Genomic DNA, 20,131 nt, shown 5'->3' with positions numbered 1-20,131 from the left:
CTCACCATGCTTTCACACATGAAGGAGAGGACTCCATAGGTCATCATTGCTATTATATATCCTTTAAAATCATCACTATTACTAATTGGGTCAGATATAGTTCCCACTGTGATGAATGTGTTAAACTTAACACAAATTATTCATTTTTAGTATTTATTTAGTATATACACATATTTTAGTCTGTAGTATCCATTTTTAACAATTATTGGGGTACTTTTGTATTATTATAAATTATTTAGTGTTACTATAAAACATTTACTTTTAATATTATTGTTAGGGTTATGAATGCAAAAATAATTTTGAGTTGATAGGATTCCTTTTTTTTTTAGATTTATTTATTTTTGAGAGAGAGAGAGAGAGAGAGAGAGAGAGAGCATGCTAGAGCAAGTTGGGGAGGGGCAGAGAGAAAGCGAGAGAGGGAGAGATAGAATCTCAAGCAGGCTCTGCACTGGCAGCATGGAGCCCGACACGGGCTCAGACTTACAAACCGTAAGATCATGACCTGAGCCAAATTCAAGAGTCAGTCAGTCGCTTAAAAGCTTACCAACCAACTGATCCGAACAGGTGACCCAAGCTGGGAAGATTCCTAAAGACCACAGAGTTCAGTTCTTTTATTTTCAGGTGATATCTAACTTACTAAAGTAACTAAGCATCCAGTTGCTTTTGAGTTACACAAGATTTGGTAACCTATAGGTATATTATGATTATATATATATATATATATATATATATATATATACGCACACACACACACACACATATATTCATTAGGGTGCAAATATATATATTACATATATTTACATATATATTCATAAGGGTGCAAATTGGAATTTTTCAAGTATTGTGAATAGTACTAATTTCCAAATACTTGAGAGAGATCTTTCTATAGCTACAATGGTTTGGTCAGAATTATTTATAGTCCATGCTATGTATAGCATGACAGGTGATTTAAGATAGAGTTGCAGACTTTTACTGAAGAACAGACTTTTAGAATAAAAGTTAGCATCTCGCCATCCAATGCACACATTCTCATGAGTGCTCTCATATTCAACATATGAACTATCAGAGTAATCATTTACCATGGATGACTCTGATGGATGAGTTACTCATTTTTGCCTAATGGACCACTCAGCATTTCAATTCAGCAGTAACTAAGCATATTCTTTATAGTTTTCAATGATCAAACACCTAGTATATTGCTAAGTCCTTAGGGGTACTCAGTAGTTCTTTGATGATGATTTTGCTTATAAGCCAAATCGATTAGGGAAGCAGAAAATAGAAAAATGAACAATAGTAAAATCTTACATATTTTGGTACTCCAATATTAACTTTAAAGAAAACTGGTACATTTGTCCTCTAAACCTGTAACTATAATTAAAAAAAAAAAAAAACTGCTCAAAATTAATTAATATATATGTGTGCTGTATATGAGAGATAACTTTAATGAAAGCTTTTTGCAAGATGTTTTAGACCTTTAAGATGATATATCTATATCTTAGCTTTAATAATAACTATTATTACATTGATAATAGTGTATTAAGTCTACAATACTTCCTATGCATTATATTTTAGAGTATTTTTAATTAAAGAGTCTCAATATGTTCAAACAAAAAATAGTATGTATAATTTAAGGTTCACATACTATTTTTTGTTTGAAAAATAGACTTAATACACTATTATCAATGTAATAATAGTTATTAAATAACTTCATTTTATTAAATATCTCTTCATTTCTTATTTTGCAACTAATATTTGGCGATAGATTTGTAGTCACATCTACTCATAACCTATTTTCACATGATATAGACCTAGTCATGCCAATGAATATGTGAGTAATATGTCATTTTAAATTATTAAATGTCATATGTAAATAGAAGAATGTGAAAATTTAAAGATATAAAGATTTCTTTAAAATCCCCATATTTACTGAGTCCGATTTTCAATGTATATATGGAGTAACACAGAACTCTATTTTGCCCATTTAATGCCATGGGTTAGCTTTATGTATTTTGTACATGTGAATTTGGACTTTACTCTTTCTGGAATCAGAATTAATTTATGGTATAATACGGAGTATCAGAATGCAAACAAATTTAACATTGTCAAGAAATATTCCCTACAGTCTGCTATTTACATTGGTTAACCCATATTGTGGACTATAGAGTCTTGGTAATATTTAAATTAACTACACAGTCTGTGTAGGCATCAAGTTTTGTTAAATACTTGAAAAGTTTCTATTCCTTAAAATGCTGTACTATAGCTATATTGGTTGCGGGGGGGAGGGGGTGGGCAGTGACTAAACCCATATAATGGAATGAGAATAATACACATTTTACCATACAAGTAACTAAGGAATTTACACATGCAGTAAAATAGATGATGTAAACAAAAATAAGAATTTGTTATTAATTTTTAGTTCTTCCATGCTAGTCTAAGAAATAGATGAAAGCCCTTAGTCAGTAGAGGAAAACATCTCCATTCTGGTTGTTTTCCCATAAGTTTTCTCATGTTCTTTTGGATCTACACCTGCTGAGCCAAGAACCTTAATTTGTTACAGAAACCTATTACTATATGCACATTTTACCCAGTGTCAGCTGATGGCAGTATTTAAAGTGTGTTTCATGTTCCACACCTGTAGTGTGGGGTGCTCCCTATATAATGCCTATCTGTGCTGATGATTTGGGTTGTTTGCTACATTGGTTTCCTAGGACTGCCCTAACAAAATATCACAAACTGGTGGCTTAAAACAACAGAAATGTATTGTCTCACAATTCTGGAGCCTACAAGTCTGAAATTAAGTTGTCAGTATGGACATATTCCCTCTGAGACTTTGGCTAGAATCCTTCCCTGTGTCTTCCTAGCTTCTGGTGATGGCCATTAATCTTTGGTGTTCCCTGGCTACATCACTTCTATTTTTGCTTCTGTCATCATGTTGGCCATCTTCCCTGTATGTGTCTGTATCTCTTTTCTCCTTTTCTTAGGAGGACAACAGTTGTATTGGATTTGGGCTCACTTTAGTAGAGTATAACCTCATTTTAACTTGATTACATTTGTAAAGACTCTTTCTAAATAAACTCATATTTACAGATATTAGTAGTTAGGACGTCAACATATCTTTTTTTAGGGTGGGGAACACAGCTCAATCCATAACACTTGGTAATTGGAGGAATGACTAAACTTGTTGTTTTAGGCCCTGTGGATCTGATCCCATATTGAGTGCTGTGTGTCTTTACTTTCCCTTCCATTTCACTGAATCATTTCCTTACTTGAGAATGACTTGACAACATATGTTGAAATTCTAATCCTCCATGTGATGGTATTAATGGTTGGTACCTCTGAGAGGTGATTAAGTAATAGGGGCAGAGCCCTCATTAATGGGATTAATGCTTATAAAAAAGGCTCCAGAAAGATCTTTTCCCCCCTCTACCATATGAGGACACAGCAAAAAAAAAACAAAAAAAAAAAAAACAAAAAAAACGACTGGTTGCCTATGAACCAGGAAATTCTCACCAGACATGAATTCTCACCATGATCTTGGATTTCCCAGCTTTCAGAAGTATGAGATATAGATGCTTATTGTTTGTAAGCCACTCAGTCTGTGGTGTTGTTATAGCAGCCTGACTGGAGTAAGATAACTGTCTTCCATCTTTGCTATGTCATTACACTCCCTATAGGATTGAGAATCTGCCAAATTTGGAGGTACCATTCCTCCCTGGGCCAGATCAGAGTTTGATTTTTTTTCTTTTTTTAAATCATGGTAAGAAAGGTCCAAAGATTTGGAGACAGAGTATGCTCAAGGTATTTGCATGACCTTTTCTCTCTTTAGAAGGACAAACCCAGATAATAGCCACTTATTACTACTTGCTCATTTTCAAATCTTTGCCATAATATCAGAAACTGCAGTGATTCAAAGAATCCTGGGAACAGGCACTGATACTGCTGAGAGACGGTGATGTTTGCAAAAGAAAATGACCTCAGCCAAACTCTACTAAGGAAACTTCATTCACCATTTTAGCAAGAAGGAATCAGTGATTTGACCCTTTTATTATATTCTTAGGGCAGGAATGTCAGCTCTTTATTTTTTCCCTAGGGTAAGATGGTGTGTCCCTGGTGAAATTTAATTACAAATCCTGCCTTATCTTCATGAAAACCAATCACAACCTTGCCCTTGTTGAAATGAGTTATTCTCTAATGGATTTAGGAAGAAATACATATCAAAAGAGCTACATAAAGTGCCTCAAGCAGGGAATATCTATGTTATTCATTCTCCTTCATGCTGATATGCATATATCTTAGAGTAAGAGGTTCTAGGTTAGCATGAATATAGTGCTTAAGAAAAGTGGTGGTAAACTTTTTTTTTTTTTTTTTTTTGGCATTTTTATATAACTGACAGGGTGGCATTTAGGACATCTTCAGTGATATTTTCCCCAAATATTATGTAATACATTTTAACATATCATTTGTTGTAGTAGTAGGAGTGATTCCTATTCATCCATTTTAATGTAGAATAATAAGAGCTATAATCTATCCTAAAATGAGACACACCTTTGTAAAATCCTATAGATGATGATTTTCATATTTGGAGTTGACAAGTTTCACAGTGAAAGTTAGATTTCATTTTTTCCACATGCCGACTAGTACAGATCAAATTGACATAAACTAGCAACAAATTAATAAAAAAATTTAAAGGAAGCATTTCATTTTTTGAATACAGTTTTAATATTTTATATTTTAGATGCTAAAACCTATTAAGAGTTAGACTAGAAAAATTTAATTTCCTTCCAATAAAAATGGAGTTAATACAAACTTAACATTAAACTATTTTAATGTAAAATGTAAGATTTTGATTTTCTCATCACACTTACTTTAAGTCAACTGTCTTGAAAAGTGAAATATAATGAAATATATTAAACACACAAATCCTAAGTGCTCATGTGTATACATTTTCACACACACACACACACACACACCAGTGTAATCAAGTTAATAAACAGGTTACAAGCACCTTTTTACTCTTTCCCAGTAACTATTCCTCTGCTCACTAAAGGTAAGTACCATTCTGACTTCTTTCATCATAGATTAGTTTTGTGTATTTCTGAAAAACACAGTCAGTTAAGCATCCAACTCTTAATTTCAGCTCAGGTCATGATTTCATGGTTGTGGGATCCATCCCCACACTGGGAAGTATGGGGGAGCATACTCACATGCTGAGCATGGAGCTTACTTAAGATTCTCTCTTCCTCTCTTTCTGCCCCTCTCCCCTACTCACACAGTTTCTCTCTCTCTCTTTCTCAAAATAAATAAATAAACATTAAAAAAAAAAATAAGTCCAAGCAAATATTGCAGATGCAGTTTTAGAAAGATAAAAAAAAACGAAGAAACAGAAACAGAGCACATACTATATCTCTAAGAATACTTAAAAGCTCCTGTGTAGAAAACAAACTAAAAAGCAGATAATAAATAAGCATGACTGTATATCATTGCTGATATCAGAGATAATTGTGATTAAATTCACTAAAACATTAGAAATGTAATTAAATAAAACTTGTTTTTAAGATGCATGTTCAATAACAGCATATATTATGGATAGTGTCTTAATAAATGAACAGAATAAAAAGTTGAGTTACTATCCTGAATCATCATTCAGCACACAATATTAATTCTCTAGTGAAATTTTCATCTTTGATATATGGCCTAAATATTCTTAACAGAATACTTTTTCCCCACAAACTAATTTGTCGTTACTTATTCTTTTGTTTTTAAGTTTATTTATTTTGAGAGAGAGAAAGAGAGTGTGAGTGGGGGCAGGGCAGACAAAGAGGGAGAGAATCCCAAGCAGGCTCTGGGCTGTCAGTATGGAGCCAGAGGCAGGACTTGATCTCATGAAATGAGATCACTACCTGAGCCGAAATCAAAAGTCAGATGCTTAATCGACTGAGCCACCCAGGTGCCCCTGTACTTATTTTTTCTGAGTCTTAATATCAGATTGTAAGTCTCTAAATTCTGCTATTTCAACATGTTGTCTACTATTTCAAAATTACTCAAGGGAAAAAAATAATCTATGAACACATTGGCTTAATACATTTTCTTTTTAAAAAAAATTTTTTTTCAACGTTTTTTATTTATTTTTGGGACAGAGAGAGACAGAGCATGAACGGGGGAGGGGCAGAGAGAGAGGGAGACACAGAATCGGAAACAGGCTCCAGGCTCCGAGCCATCAGCCCAGAGCCTGACGCGGGGCTCGAACTCAAGGACCGCGAGATCGTGACCTGGCTGAAGTCGGACGCTTAACCGACTGCGCCACCCAGGCGCCCCGCTTAATACATTTTCTAATCACAGTTGATTTTTTTCCAGAGAAACTTCAAGTCAGAACTAGACAGATCAGTGCCAGAATCACACAGTTCCTATTAGCAACAAGAGAGTAAAAATAGTAATTGTTAAAAGAACATCATTATGTGGTCAAAGATAAATACAAGTTTGTCATCAATAAGATATCAGGAGTAAAATTAAGCTAATTTTTATAATGTGGCATAATTTTTGTATCTGTTTACTGAATTTAATGTCAGATGTATCATTGCTCATACTTAAATTTTCTAGGAAGGTAAGTAATATTGGTATAAAGAGCAAAGCGTTTGGAGTCACTTATGGGTTTGGATTCTATTTTTATAATTCATTTTGTGCTTAATCTTACAGTTTTATTTCCATATGTATAAATTATGTTGCTGACATTATTTATCATTTAGACTTAAATGACTAGTGTAAAACACCCACAAAGTACCTGTCAGAATTCTTGCCTCAAACTAAACATCCAAGATATGCTACTTTTTCTCTTCCTCTTGTGTTAATGTTGCTAAATTATCTTTTATTTATTGTAGTTTTTATTCATTTTAATGTTCACCTTGTAGCCACTACAGTTGGTGTATAAGTTGAATTATTTTCTACAGAGTTTGATATCAATTATTTTCCTCTTTAAGAATAACTCCCTTTGGGGCGCCTGGGTGGCACAGTCGGTTAAGCGTCCGACTTCAGCCAGGTCACGATCTCGCGGTCCGTGAGTTCGAGCCCCGCGTCAGGCTCTGGGCTGGGCTGATGGCTCAGAGCCTGGAGCCTGTTTCCGATTCTGTGTCTCCCTCTCTCTCTGCCCCTCCCCCGTTCATGCTCTTTGTCTCTCTGTCCCAAAAATAAATAAACGTTTGGAAAAAAAATTTTAAAAAAAAAGAATAACTCCCTTTAAAAAGTGAAATCATGTGGAAAAGTTGGAATATAAATAAAACATCTCACTGAGAAAAAAAAATCATAAGTAGTCTTTTTGACCAAGGACTAAATTGCAACAATGTGGTATAACCTGTGTCTGAGTCTCTTGAAGGCTCAAGGGAATATGGTGACAATGGACCTCAGTCTGACTTGGAGAATTTTAAGGAGTTCTATAATCAGACACTTTTCAAACATAAGTACAGGCAATATAACTCATGAAATACTGCACCAAAATAGAACATTTTACAAGGCTAATGACAAACTGTATTCCCTTTCTTTATTATGAGCAATTTTTATTGCTGTTATCCTGTCCAGAACCATATAGAAGCTACAAAATACAAGTCACACTTCCAGTTCAAAGACATATTATAAATTACAGAAAACCCATTTTGGAGTCAGATTTCAGAATTAGGTTTTTTTGTTTCTTTTTTTTTTTTTCATGTTTATTCTTTATTTTGAGAGAGAGACAGAGAGCGTGTGCATGAACAGGAGAGGGGGAGAGAGAGAATCCCAAGCAGGCTCCACGCTCTCAGTGCAAAGCCTGATGTGGTGCTCAATCTCATAAACTGTGAGATCATGACCTGAGCTGAAATCAAGAGTTGGAAGTTTATCCAACTGAGCCACCCAGATGCCCCTGCCCCCACCTTTAAAAAAAAATCATCTTCCATTCCTAGGTACCCAAAGTGGTGCAGAAGATTGGTCTTCTACTTTCAGGTTACCCAGGTGAAGATTTATTGTTGATGACAAAGAAAACTCCACTACTTGAATTAGCCACAGGCCTGCATAGGCTTCTCTGTTCAGGTTGTGGGTGAACATGGGCAGCACTTTGAGGGCTGAAGTTAGAGAATAATGAAGTGATGTTCTGGTATCAGAGACAATATTTTTTAAAAGCCACACCCAAGACCAAGCTTCTGTTTGCATTTTTTTTTTCTGCATAGACTTTCCTTTTTTTTTTGTTTTCCCAAGAGTTCCCATTTTAAGGCCCCTGGGTGGCCCAGTGGCTTAAGTGTCCAACTCTTGATTTCAGCTCAGGTCATGATCAGGTGTGAGATCAAGCTCCATGCTCAGCATGGAGTCTGCTTATGATTCCCTCTCTCCCTCTCTCTCTGCCCCTCCTCCACTCCCTTCCTTCTCTCTGTCTCTCTAAAAACATTACCAAAAAAAAAAGAGAGGGGGGTTTCCTATATTCCTTTTCTCCTTGAGTTGCATTAACAAAGAGCTCCTTTAGTAATCATAACTTCAAGTTGAGTCAGGATTTGAGCAGAAGAAAGAGGTAGGAGAAGTTGTAAGAGGGTAAAATAAAAGAAGTTTTCCCACTATCTTGGTACTAAAACTGGAAAAGAATACCACAAGATAGAAAATTGCAAGCCATTATCTCTGACAAACATATATGCAAAAACCTCAGCAAGATATTAGCAAACCAAATTCAAGAACACATTAAGAGGGTCATACATCATGATCAACTGGGATTTATTCCAGGGATGCAAGAATGGTTCAACATCTGCAAATCATTCAATGTATACAACATGTTAACAAAATGAAGGATGAAAAATACGACTATCTCAATATATGCTGAAAAAGCACTTGACAAAATTCAATATACACTTATAATAAAAACCCTCAAAACTGTGAATATAGGGTGACGTACCTTACCATAATGAAGGCTCTATATGAGAAGCCCACAGATAACATCATACTCAACATGGGAAAGCTGAGAGCCTTTACCCTAAGATCAGGAATAAGACAAAGATGTCTACTCTTTCCATTTTTATTGAACATAGCATTGGAAGTCCTAGCCAGAGCAATTAAGCAACGAAAAGAAATAAAAGGCATCCATATTGAAAAAAAAGAAGTAAAACGGTCACTCTTTGAAGATGACATTTTATTAGAGAGAGAGCCCTAAAGACTCCATAAAAAAAAAAAAAAATTAGAATTAATAAATGAAGTTGGGAAAGTTGCAGGACACAAAATCAATACATAAATATCTGTTGTACTTCTATACTAATAGTAAATTATTAGAGAAATAAAGAAAACAAGCCCATTTACAATTGTATCAGAAATAATAAAAATCTAGGAATAAATTAAATCAAGAGAGTGAAAGACCTGTTATATTAAAAACTAAAACATTAATAAAAGAAATTGAAGAAGACACAAATAAATGGAAATATATTCCATGCTATGGGTTAGAAGAATCAATATTGCTAAAATGTCCATACTACCCAAAGCAATCTACAGATTGCAATCCACATCAAAATTTCAAAAGCATTTTTCAAAGAAATAGAACATACAACTCTAAAATATGTATTATACCACAAAAAACCCTGAATAGCCAAATCAATTTTAAGAAATAAAAATAAAGCTAAAGGCATCACACTCTCTGATTTCAAAGTTTATTACAAAGCTATAGTAATTAGAACAGTATGGTATTCACATAAGCACAAGACACATAGATCAGTGGAACAGAGTAGAAAGCCCACAAATAAACCCATATATATAGTCAATTAATGTACAACAAAGGAGCTAAGAATATACAGTGGGGAAAGGACAGTCTCATCAATAAATGATGTTGGAAAAACTGGACAGCCTCATGCAAAAAAAAAAAAAAAAAAAGAAAGAAAACTTGACTCCTATCCAATATCATGCACAAAATTTAACTCAAAATGAATTAAAGACTTGAACATAACACCTGAAACCATTAAACTCCTAGAAGAAAACATAGGTGGTAAGCTCCTTGACATAGATCTTGGCAATGACTTTTTTTTAATATGACACTAAAAGCAATGTCTATAAAAGCAAAAGGACTACTTCATACTAAAAATCTTCTGTACAGCAAAGGAAACCCTCAACAAAATGAAAATGTAACCTACTGAATAGGAGAAAACATTTGCAAATCATATATCTGATAAGGGGCTAATATATAAAGAACTGATACATCTCAATAGGAAAAATCCAAACAATCTAATTTTTTTAAATGGGCAAAATATCTGCAAAGACATTTTTCCCAGTAAGACATACAGATAGCAACAGATACAGGAAAAGATACTCAACATCACTAATGATCAGGGAAATGCAAATCAAAACCACAATGAGATATTACCTCATACCTGTTAGAATGGCTGTCATCAAAAAGACAAGAGATAACAAGTGTTGGTGAGGATGTGGAGAAAAGGGAACCTTTGTGCAATGTTAGTAGGAATGTAAATTGGCACATTTAACATGGAAAACAGTATGGAGGCTCTTTAAAAAATTAAAAATACAACTATCATATTATCCAGAAAATTACTTCTGGGTATGTATTTGGAGAAAACAAAAATAAACACTACCTCAAAAAAATATATGCACCCCATGTTCATTGTAGCATTGTTCACAATAGCCGAGATGTGGAAGAAATATAAGTGCCCACTGATAGAAGAATGGACACAGACATTGTAATACAATGGGATATTATTCAGTTATAGAAAGAATAAAATCTTGCCTTTACAATAGCATGGATGGACCTCAAGAGCATTATGCTAAGTGAAAGAAGCCAGACAGAGAAAGACAAATACCATATGATTTATCTTATATAAGCATATCTTGGAGAGATATTGTAGCTTGGTTCCAGACTGAATAAAGACACAAAAAGTTAGTTAAATGACGTTTTTGGTTTCGCAGTATATGTAAAAGTTATACTTGGACTATACTGTAGTCTATTAAGTGTACAATAACATTATGTCTAAAAAACGTACATACCTTAATTTAAAAATATTTTATTGCTAAAAAATGCGAACCATCATCTTAGCTTTCAGCAAGTTGTAATATTTTTGCTGAGAGAGGATCTTGCCTCAATGTTGCTGGCTACTGATTGATCAGGGTGGTTTTTGCTGAAGGCTTGGGTGCCTGTGGGAATTTCTCACAATAAGACAATGATGGAGTTTGCTGCATTGATGATCAACTCTTCTTTTCATAAACAATTTCTCTGTAGCGTGTGATGCTGTTTGATGCCATTTTACCCATAGTAGGACTTCTTTCAAAATTGGAGTCAATCCTTCTAAATCCAGCTGCTGCTTTATCACTAAGTTTATGTAATATTCTAAATCATTTGCTGTTATTTTAACAATCTTCACAGCATCTTTACTAGGAGTAGTTTCCATATAACGAAACCATTTTCTTTGCTCATCCATAAGAAGCAATTTCTCATCCATTAAATTTTTATCATGAGATTGTAGCAATTCACTCACATCTTCAGGCTCCATTTATAATTTCAGTTATACTGCTATTTCTGCAGTTACTTCCTCCAGTGAGGTCTTCAACCCCTCAAAGTCATCATGAGGTTTGAAATCAACTTCTTTCTAACTCTTGTGAATGATGATATTGGGACATGTTCCCATGAATCATTAATGTTCTTACTAGCATCTACAATGTGAATCTTTTCCAGAAGTTTGAAAATATACTTTGCCAAAATCCATCAGAAGAATCACTGTCTGTGGCAGCTATATTCTTACAAAGTTTATTCTTAAATAATAAGACTTGAAAGTAGAAATTACTCTTTGGTCCATGGGCTGCAGAATGGATGTTGTGTTAGTGGCATAACAATAACAGTAATTTTGTTGTACATCTAAATTAGAATTCTCAGGTTACCAGGTGCGTTATCAATAAGCAGTTATATTTCAAAAGGAGTCTTTTTTCTTAGCAGTAAGTCTCAACAGTGGCTTAAAATAATCAGTAAACCATACTGAAATAGATAGGCTGTCATTTAGACTTCATCGTTCCATTTACAGGGCGTAGGCAGAGTAGAGTTAGCCTAATTCTTAAGGGCCCTAGGATTTTGGAATAGTCAATGAGCTTTGGCTTCAATTTAGTCACCAGCAGCATTAGCCCCTAACAGGAGAGTCAGTCTCTTTTGAAGTTTTGAAGCCTTGAAGCCAGGCAATGATTTCTCCTCTCTAGCTATGAAAGCCTTAGGTGGCATCTGTTTCCAATAGAAGCCTGTTTTGTCTACATTGGAAATTTGGCATAGCCATCTTCACTATTAATCTTAGCTAGATTCTCTGGATAACTTGTTGCAGCTTCTCCAACAACACTTGGTGCTTGGCCTTGTACTTTTATGTTATGGAGATGGCTTCTTTCCTTAAACCTCATGTACCAGCCCCTTCTAGCTTCAAACTTTTCTTCTCCAGCTTCCTCACCTCTCATCCTTCATAAAATTGAAGAGAGTTAGGGCCTTGCTCTAGATTAGGCTTTGGCTTAAATGTATGTTGTGGCTGGTTTGATCTATTCAGACCACTAAAACTTTCTCCGTATCAGCAATAAGGCTGTTTCGCTATCTCATCATTCAATGTCCACTCAAGTAGCACTTTTAATTTCCTTTAGGAACTTTTCTTTTACATTCACACATTGGCTAACTGGTACAAGAAATCTAGCATTCAGCATATCTTGGCTTTTGACATTCCTTTCTCACTAAGCTTAATCATTTCTAGCTTATGATTTATTTATTTATTTTTAATTTTTTTTCAACGTTTATTTATTTTTGGGACAGAGAGAGACAGAGCATGAACGGGGGAGGGGCAGAGAGAGAGGGAGACACAGAATCGGAAACAGGCTCCAGGCTTTGAGCCATCAGCCCAGAGCCCGACGCGGGGCTCAAACTCACAGACCGCGAGATCGTGACCTGGCTGAAGTCGGACGCTTAACCGACTGCGCCACCCAGGCGCCCCTCTAGCTTATGATTTAAAGTGAGAAACATGAAACTCTTCCTTTCACTTGAGCATTTAGAAGCCATTATAAGGGTATTAATTGGCCTAATTTCAATATGTTGTGTCTCAGGAAACAGAGAAACTGAGGGAGAGGGAGAGAGACGGGAACACCTGGTCGCTGGAGCATTCAGAGCACACACAATATCAAAGTAACATCAAAGATCACTGATCACTAATCACAAAAACAAATTTAACAATAATAATGATGAAAAAGTTTGAAATATTGTGAAAGTTACCAATATGCGACATAGAGGCACAAAATGAGGAAATGCTGTTGGAAAACTGGCATCTATAGACTTGAAAGTTGCTTTCCAGAGGTGTCTCAAACCTTCAATTTGTTAAAAAAATTAAATGCAATATCTGTGAAGCCAAATAAAACAAGGTATACCGATATGTAAAAAACAAATGAATAACAATGACAACAACAGAAAATCCCCCAAAACTCCCTAAACCAAAAATCAAAAAAAAAAAAAACACAAACTCATGGATACAGAGAACAGACTTATTATTGCCAGAGGTGGGGGTGCAGATGGGAAAAATGGGTGAAGAGCTCAAAAGCTTAAATAAATAAATAAATAAATAAATAAATAAATAAATAATAGAATTAAGTTTTACTTTCTTTCATTTATATGTAGAGAGAAGTCGAGCTCTTTTTCAATTTGGATCAAAATTTTTTTTTTTTAATTTTTTTTTTTTTTCAACATTTATTTATTTTTGGGACAGAGAGAGACAGAGCATGAACGGGGGAGGGGCAGAGAGAGAGGGGGACACAGAATCGGAAACAGGCTCCAGGCTCTGAGCCATCAGCCCAGAGCCGGACGCGGGGCTCGAACTCACAGACCGCGAGATCGTGACCTGGCTGAAGTCGGACGCTTAACCGACTGCGCCACCCAGGCGCCCCTGGATCAAATTTTTAAGTCTTCTCTTAGTTAGGTATAATCATTTACCTTCTTTAATAAGCAACCAGAAAGATAAGCCTGTGATTATTCTCATCTCAAATTTCAAACTACTTGTTCTCAAGGGGGGGTTAATCCAGTCATCTTTACTTTTAATTTTTTTTTTAACGTTTATTTATTTTTGAGAGACAGAGAGAGACAGAGCACAAGCGGTGGAGGGGCAGAGAGAGAAGGAGACACAGGATCCTAAGCAGGCTCCAGGCTCTGACCTCTCAGCACAGAGCCCGATGTGGGGCTCCAACTCACAAACCCTGAGATCATGACCTGAGCCGAAGACGGCCGCTCAAGCGACTGAGCCACCCAGGCCCCAGTGATCTCTACTCTTTACTGAGTACTACAAAAGTGAATCCTACTGTCAATACTTGAAAGCGTCACCCTCCCTGCCATGCTCTTAATCAAGACTTTCCATTTTCTTGGCAACAGAGCAACGGACACCACTCCTTCAACAACCAGCTTCTGGAGAACACCAAAACTAACCTTGTCAGCTCTCATTTTCTAATACCCTAGTCATAAAATAAGGGTTTTGAACCATTCTAGCATGAAAGACAACATGATATTTCATAAATAGTTCATTGCCCACCAATAAAATACAATTCAAAGAGAAATAAAAAAAGGAGAAAATGGCAAAGTACACTTGAGGTACTCACAGAATCCTGACCTGAGCCCCGCAAGCTGAGTGCCCAGCAGGGCTCAACTCATTTTCACTTGAACATAAAATTTTTAAATCTCCATCAACAATATGCTATGGGTTTTTTTCTTCCCCTTCTAATGAGAAGTATAAGTTCAATAAAAGTGGGATTTTTAAAAACTTGCCACTTGACATTTTAAAAATATCACCTTGGTTAATTCTGACCTTAATGGTAAAATTAACAATGATGAGACTAACATAATTAGAGAAACAAAAATTATCACCCTTGAGGACTTTTGCATCTCTTTCATTTTGCTAAAAGCTTTACAAGCATTATAACTTAACTGTCGGAACGGCTCCGTGAGATACATATTACTTCTCCCTTTTAGAGATGAAGAAACTGAGGTTCCGAGACACTGAGTAAGCTGTCATATTTCTTAGTACACAGAGCCCAGCATTCCAACTCAGGTTTGTCTGAGAATAAACTTCATGCCTCTGGCAACAGAGTGACATTGCCAATAAGTTCAAATCTTTCCTTAGTGTTTTACGATTTGCCAAATCCTTTTCTTTTTTTTTTTTTTAATTGATGTATGTCACAATCTTACAAGTCAACTAGTAAATGCATTATCAGCACGCCTTTTTATTTTTTATTTGTTTAAATTGTATTTCATTGTGACAATAACACTTAGCATGAGATCTATACTCTCAACACATTTTTAAGTTTATATTACAGTATTGTTAACCATAGGCACACTACTGTTCAGTAGATCTCCAGGACTTATTTATGTTGCATAATCAAGACTTCATGCCCTTAGTTAGCAACTCCTCATTTTCCCCTTCCTCAACTCCTGAAAACCAACATTCTACTTTCTGATTTTATGAGTGTGACTATTTTAGATACAGCACATAAGGGCAATCATGTGATATTTGTCCTTCTGTGATTGTCCTCAAGGTTCATCCATATTGTCACATATTGCAAGATTTCCTTCTTTCTAAAGGCTGAATAGTGTCCCATTGTATGTACATACCACATTTCTTTATTCATTCATCCACTGATAGACATTTAGGCGGTTCCCACATCTTGACTATTGTGATAATACTACAATGAACACTGGAGTGCTAATATCTCCTTGAGATCCTGATTTAAAATCTCTTGCATAGGGGTGCCTGGGTGGCTCAGTCAGTTAAGCATCTGAATCTTGATTTGGGCTCTGGTCGTGATCTCATGGTTCATGAATGAGACCTACGTCAGGCTCTATGCTGAGTGTGGAGCCTGCTTAAGATTCTCTCTCTCTAACCCCCTTCCCCACCCCCACCCCGCTTCCCTGCTTTCTCTCTCTCTCTCAAAACAAATAAACTTAAAAACAACAACAACAAAATAAATCTTTTGCATAAATACTCAGGAGTGGATTACTGGATCATATGGTACTTCTGTTTTTAATTTTTTGAGGAAAATCTCTATACTGTTTTTCAATAGCAACTGCACTATTTTTCATTCCCACCAACAGTGTACAAATGTTCCAATTTCTCCACATCCTCACTAACACTTGCCGTCTTCTGGGTTTCTGTTTCTGTTGTTTGTTTGTTTGTTTATTTACAACAGCCATTCTAACAGGTGTAAGGTGATATCTCATTGTGGTTTTGATATTTATTTCTCTGATGATGAGTGACGCCGTGTATCTTTTCATTGCCCATACATATGTCTTCTTTGAAGAAATGTCTATTCAAGTCTTTATCTCATTTTTTAATTGGGTCATTACTTGTTTTTGCTTTTGTTTTGTTTTGTTTGCTACTGAGTTGTAGGAATTTCTTACATATTTTGGAAATTAGCTCCTCTGATATATGATTTAAATATTTCTCACGTTCTTAGCTTGCCTTCTAACTCCACTGGTTGTTCTCTTTGCTGTTCAGAAACTTCAAGAGAAAAGAAAACAAAGACTCTGGATGTGTAACTAATTTTCCCAATACCACAGAATTATAAAAAGACAGAATTAGAACTTAATTATTCTGAATAATCCATACTTGTTTGTATAAAATAAATCCATACACTTTATGAAAGGCTTTTTGGAAGTACCATATGAAATATTAACTATTTTATAGAACTTTGAAACATAGACAAGAGTACTGGTATGAAATTCTGGTAATGAAGCCAAGAAGGAAATAGCAAAATGTGACAGGCCCTGTGGGCAACATCTGCTTTTGTTTTATAAAGAACATTTTTTATGTGAAATTACTCTGGAAGAGGCTACTGGCATACTTATTCAAGTCAATTCCATACATAATATATAGTTTATGTCTGCCATCTGAGGAAAAGGAGCACCCAATAGTACCTTAATATGTCTACTGAATCTATCTGCTAAACGACATGGCCTATTTGTGGGTTGATTCAACAATTTCAATTCTCACTGGGAGCTGCTGACTCATAGATATTTGATATGATCTCCTATCTTCGTGGATTACATTAATAATATCTGGTGCTTTTTTTTTTTCCATTCTTAACATATAAGGTTTAGCCCACTGCTTGGTAACTGAATGGAAAAAAAGAAATCATTTCTTACATGATAGTTCCGGTGACAGTATTTTGTATTCAATAGACTGATGGGTAATAAGGGAGCTCTATTCTCTTATTTTATTCAAGGTCAATAGATATAAGACAATAAGGAAAAATGGAAAAGGTTGATTAACATGAGTATTCATCAGATACATTGGAATTTTTATTTTATTTATGGAATAACCATATACCCTCGTGTTTAACGTGACCGATGATATATCTTTTAGTATAATTATGAGGATATATTCTGTTCCTCATTCTGATTTCATAATACCAGGAAGCTTTTATTTGAATCAGTCCCAATAAAAATTTGGAATGACAACAATCCATTTAAAAACAACTTGTTATCCTTCTTAAAGATAACACAATTATGTAATTTCGCTGTGCAGAAATAGTTCTTCTCTGTCTTAGAAAACATGAATGTTCTAATTACCCACTCATATTGGTTCAAAGATTATTACAATTTTTAAATTGGATTCTTCCACAGAATATAGAGATTGGAAAATTATTTTCTGATTGAAAAATGTGAAAAGTCAACTTACTGACTTTATACTCTTCCTTCGATGTCTAAATATTTATAGTAATGTTGAACGATTCCACATAAAGTACTTAATATTAACAGTGTTCAATGATTATGTAGAATTCTAGTCACTATAAAGTATTTAGAAATTGCAGTTATTTTGCACAGCATCACTATTAGATCAGTCAGTCAGTATCCAGGCCGCATCTTTATGCATCCCAGAAAAATAAAATAAATGGGGGAAGCCTGTCAGTGTAGTTTACCATGGTCTGTCTTCAGAATAGATATGACTCTGCCATATCAAGCATGTGCAGTCTATTCAGAGCTTCAAAACTGCTGCAGTTAGCAATACTGACTGATTTTGAAGTACTGTGATCTTTTACCCCTCAGTATGTACATAAGATATATAAGGTTTCCATGATGAGATTCTGGAGGTCAGGGGACACCAAAAAATATGTCATCGTACTCTGGTCTCTTGCAAAAATTTGTACTCAAGGTGAGCCTCCAACAAACGTAAGTTTACTGAATGAATAAATGTTATTAAGACTACTTTTACATGGAGTGGCCAACTAAAATCATTTCTAGAAGCTCTAATTGAATCTGACAACCCCATCTTGTCTATACAAATTTGGTCTAAAGGAATCAGAACATTTAGGCTTCACTGACATCATTGGCTCCATATTCTGTAAGCCAGTAAATATTTATGCTGAAATTGCACCTTTACACTGGAAGAACTGAGAAGATTATAGGAAAAAATACCAATATCTCTTCTAATTTAATACCAGTTGCACTTAACATGGTGCATCAACTGCCAACAGTAAGGGGTCACCGAGGCAGGAACTTTCCCAAATACTTTTTGCTTATGATTATAATTAAGTGACTGTCACACCTTGTGACCAGTTCAAGGGTAGAAAAATAAAATTTTTAAAGAAGAAAGAAAATGATATGTAAGTAGATGAAGCAGAAGGAAGGAGAGGAGGAAAAAAATAGATAAAAGAAGGAATAAGCAGAGTAAAACTATTATATATGTAGATGCGTTTTGGTGGCGTCCTGGTCACAGGTTAGGTATTATCCTTTTCAGATATGTCGTACAGAACCCTAGTAATCAGAGAAGGACAGAAAGAAGAGGATTAGCCAGAGGGGCGTATTTATGCCTCTTTACCCCATTTCTTCTTTCAAAAAGGTAGCTCTACCTTTATATATACTTTTATGATACTTCTATATATATTTCATATGAAGAAGGAGCTCTGCTACTTTAAAAATGTGTTATGCTTTTTGTTTTTTTATAATTTACCTTTCGAGGGAAGAAATAATAGGTAAAGAGTAAGGAGGTAAAGATTTAGGCAATCAACTCCATTCTATATGTGACACATCCTATGTTTCAGTCTGCAATCTACCACCCATTAGCTACAGAAAACACATCTTCAGACATGGATTTTTTATGGTTCCCATTTGTATCTGCAAAATCATCTTTTATGTCCCCTGTTGAACTTTGACTTTTCCTAAAGTGGAAACCTCATTTGTCTCCTGACATCCTCTATAATTTCTCTTTTCCATAACCTAGCTCACCCATTCTCTTCCCTACCTAAAATACTCTTACAGAGATTTCTAACCTGCCTCCACATCTATCTTTCAAAGCCCTCTTCAAGTGGAAATGTATTTCAGTGCCTTTCTGGCAATTCCTATCTGGATGGAAAATTTTCCTTCTCTCTACTATATACTATACATATACTACACGTTATACATTTGCTTTTAGTTTTTGTTTAGATCAATTATAAAATTAGCAGCATAGTACATTGGTCAAAAGTGAATGTTTCAGGATTAGAACTTCTCAGCTCCAATCTCACTTTTGCCACTTGCTAGGTGTATGACCTGAGCTAGTTACTTAAGGCCCTTGGTACCTCAGATTCCTTAAATGCAAAATGAAAAGAAAAAATCCTAGTACACAGGCATTTTGTGAAATTTAAATAAAAGAAAACAGGAAAAATAGTACAGAAACAGCATTTTGTATATAGTGAGTGCTCTATGAAGCTGCTTATTAATATTATTGTTTTATGAATATGTGTTGTTTCCCCCCAAATACAGCAAGAGCTTTATACAGGATGCTTTATTCTATTATGTATACATTGCATAATATATCAAGTTGCTTAATATGGAATAGGTAAAGATGATTTTTTAATTGAGTTGAAATAAATTAAATTAGCATCTTCTTTAGAATTCCTCTGTAATAGCAGCTTGCAATTTTTTCCTCTTTCTTCTTGGTTTCCTGATATAGTTCCAACATTGGTGATTACATTTGGTTTATAACATTCCTGGTGTGCTGTAATTGGAAATGTTGTTTTCTTGTCTCCCAGAAGGGTAGAGAGAAGAGGAAGCATGCAATGATTCCACCCATAAGTGGCTACATTCCAGTGTGATGTAAAGGGAACTAATTCCCTTCACCCCTGCCTAGCAGAGCTCTGTGGAGGCAATACACACATCTTGTAA

Source organism: Puma concolor, chromosome A1 (assembly GCF_028749965.1).
Source record: "Puma concolor isolate L17-30 chromosome A1, mPumCon1.1.hap2, whole genome shotgun sequence".
Lineage (NCBI taxonomy): Eukaryota > Metazoa > Chordata > Mammalia > Carnivora > Felidae > Puma > Puma concolor.
Note: the sequence above shows the minus strand (reverse complement) of the source record.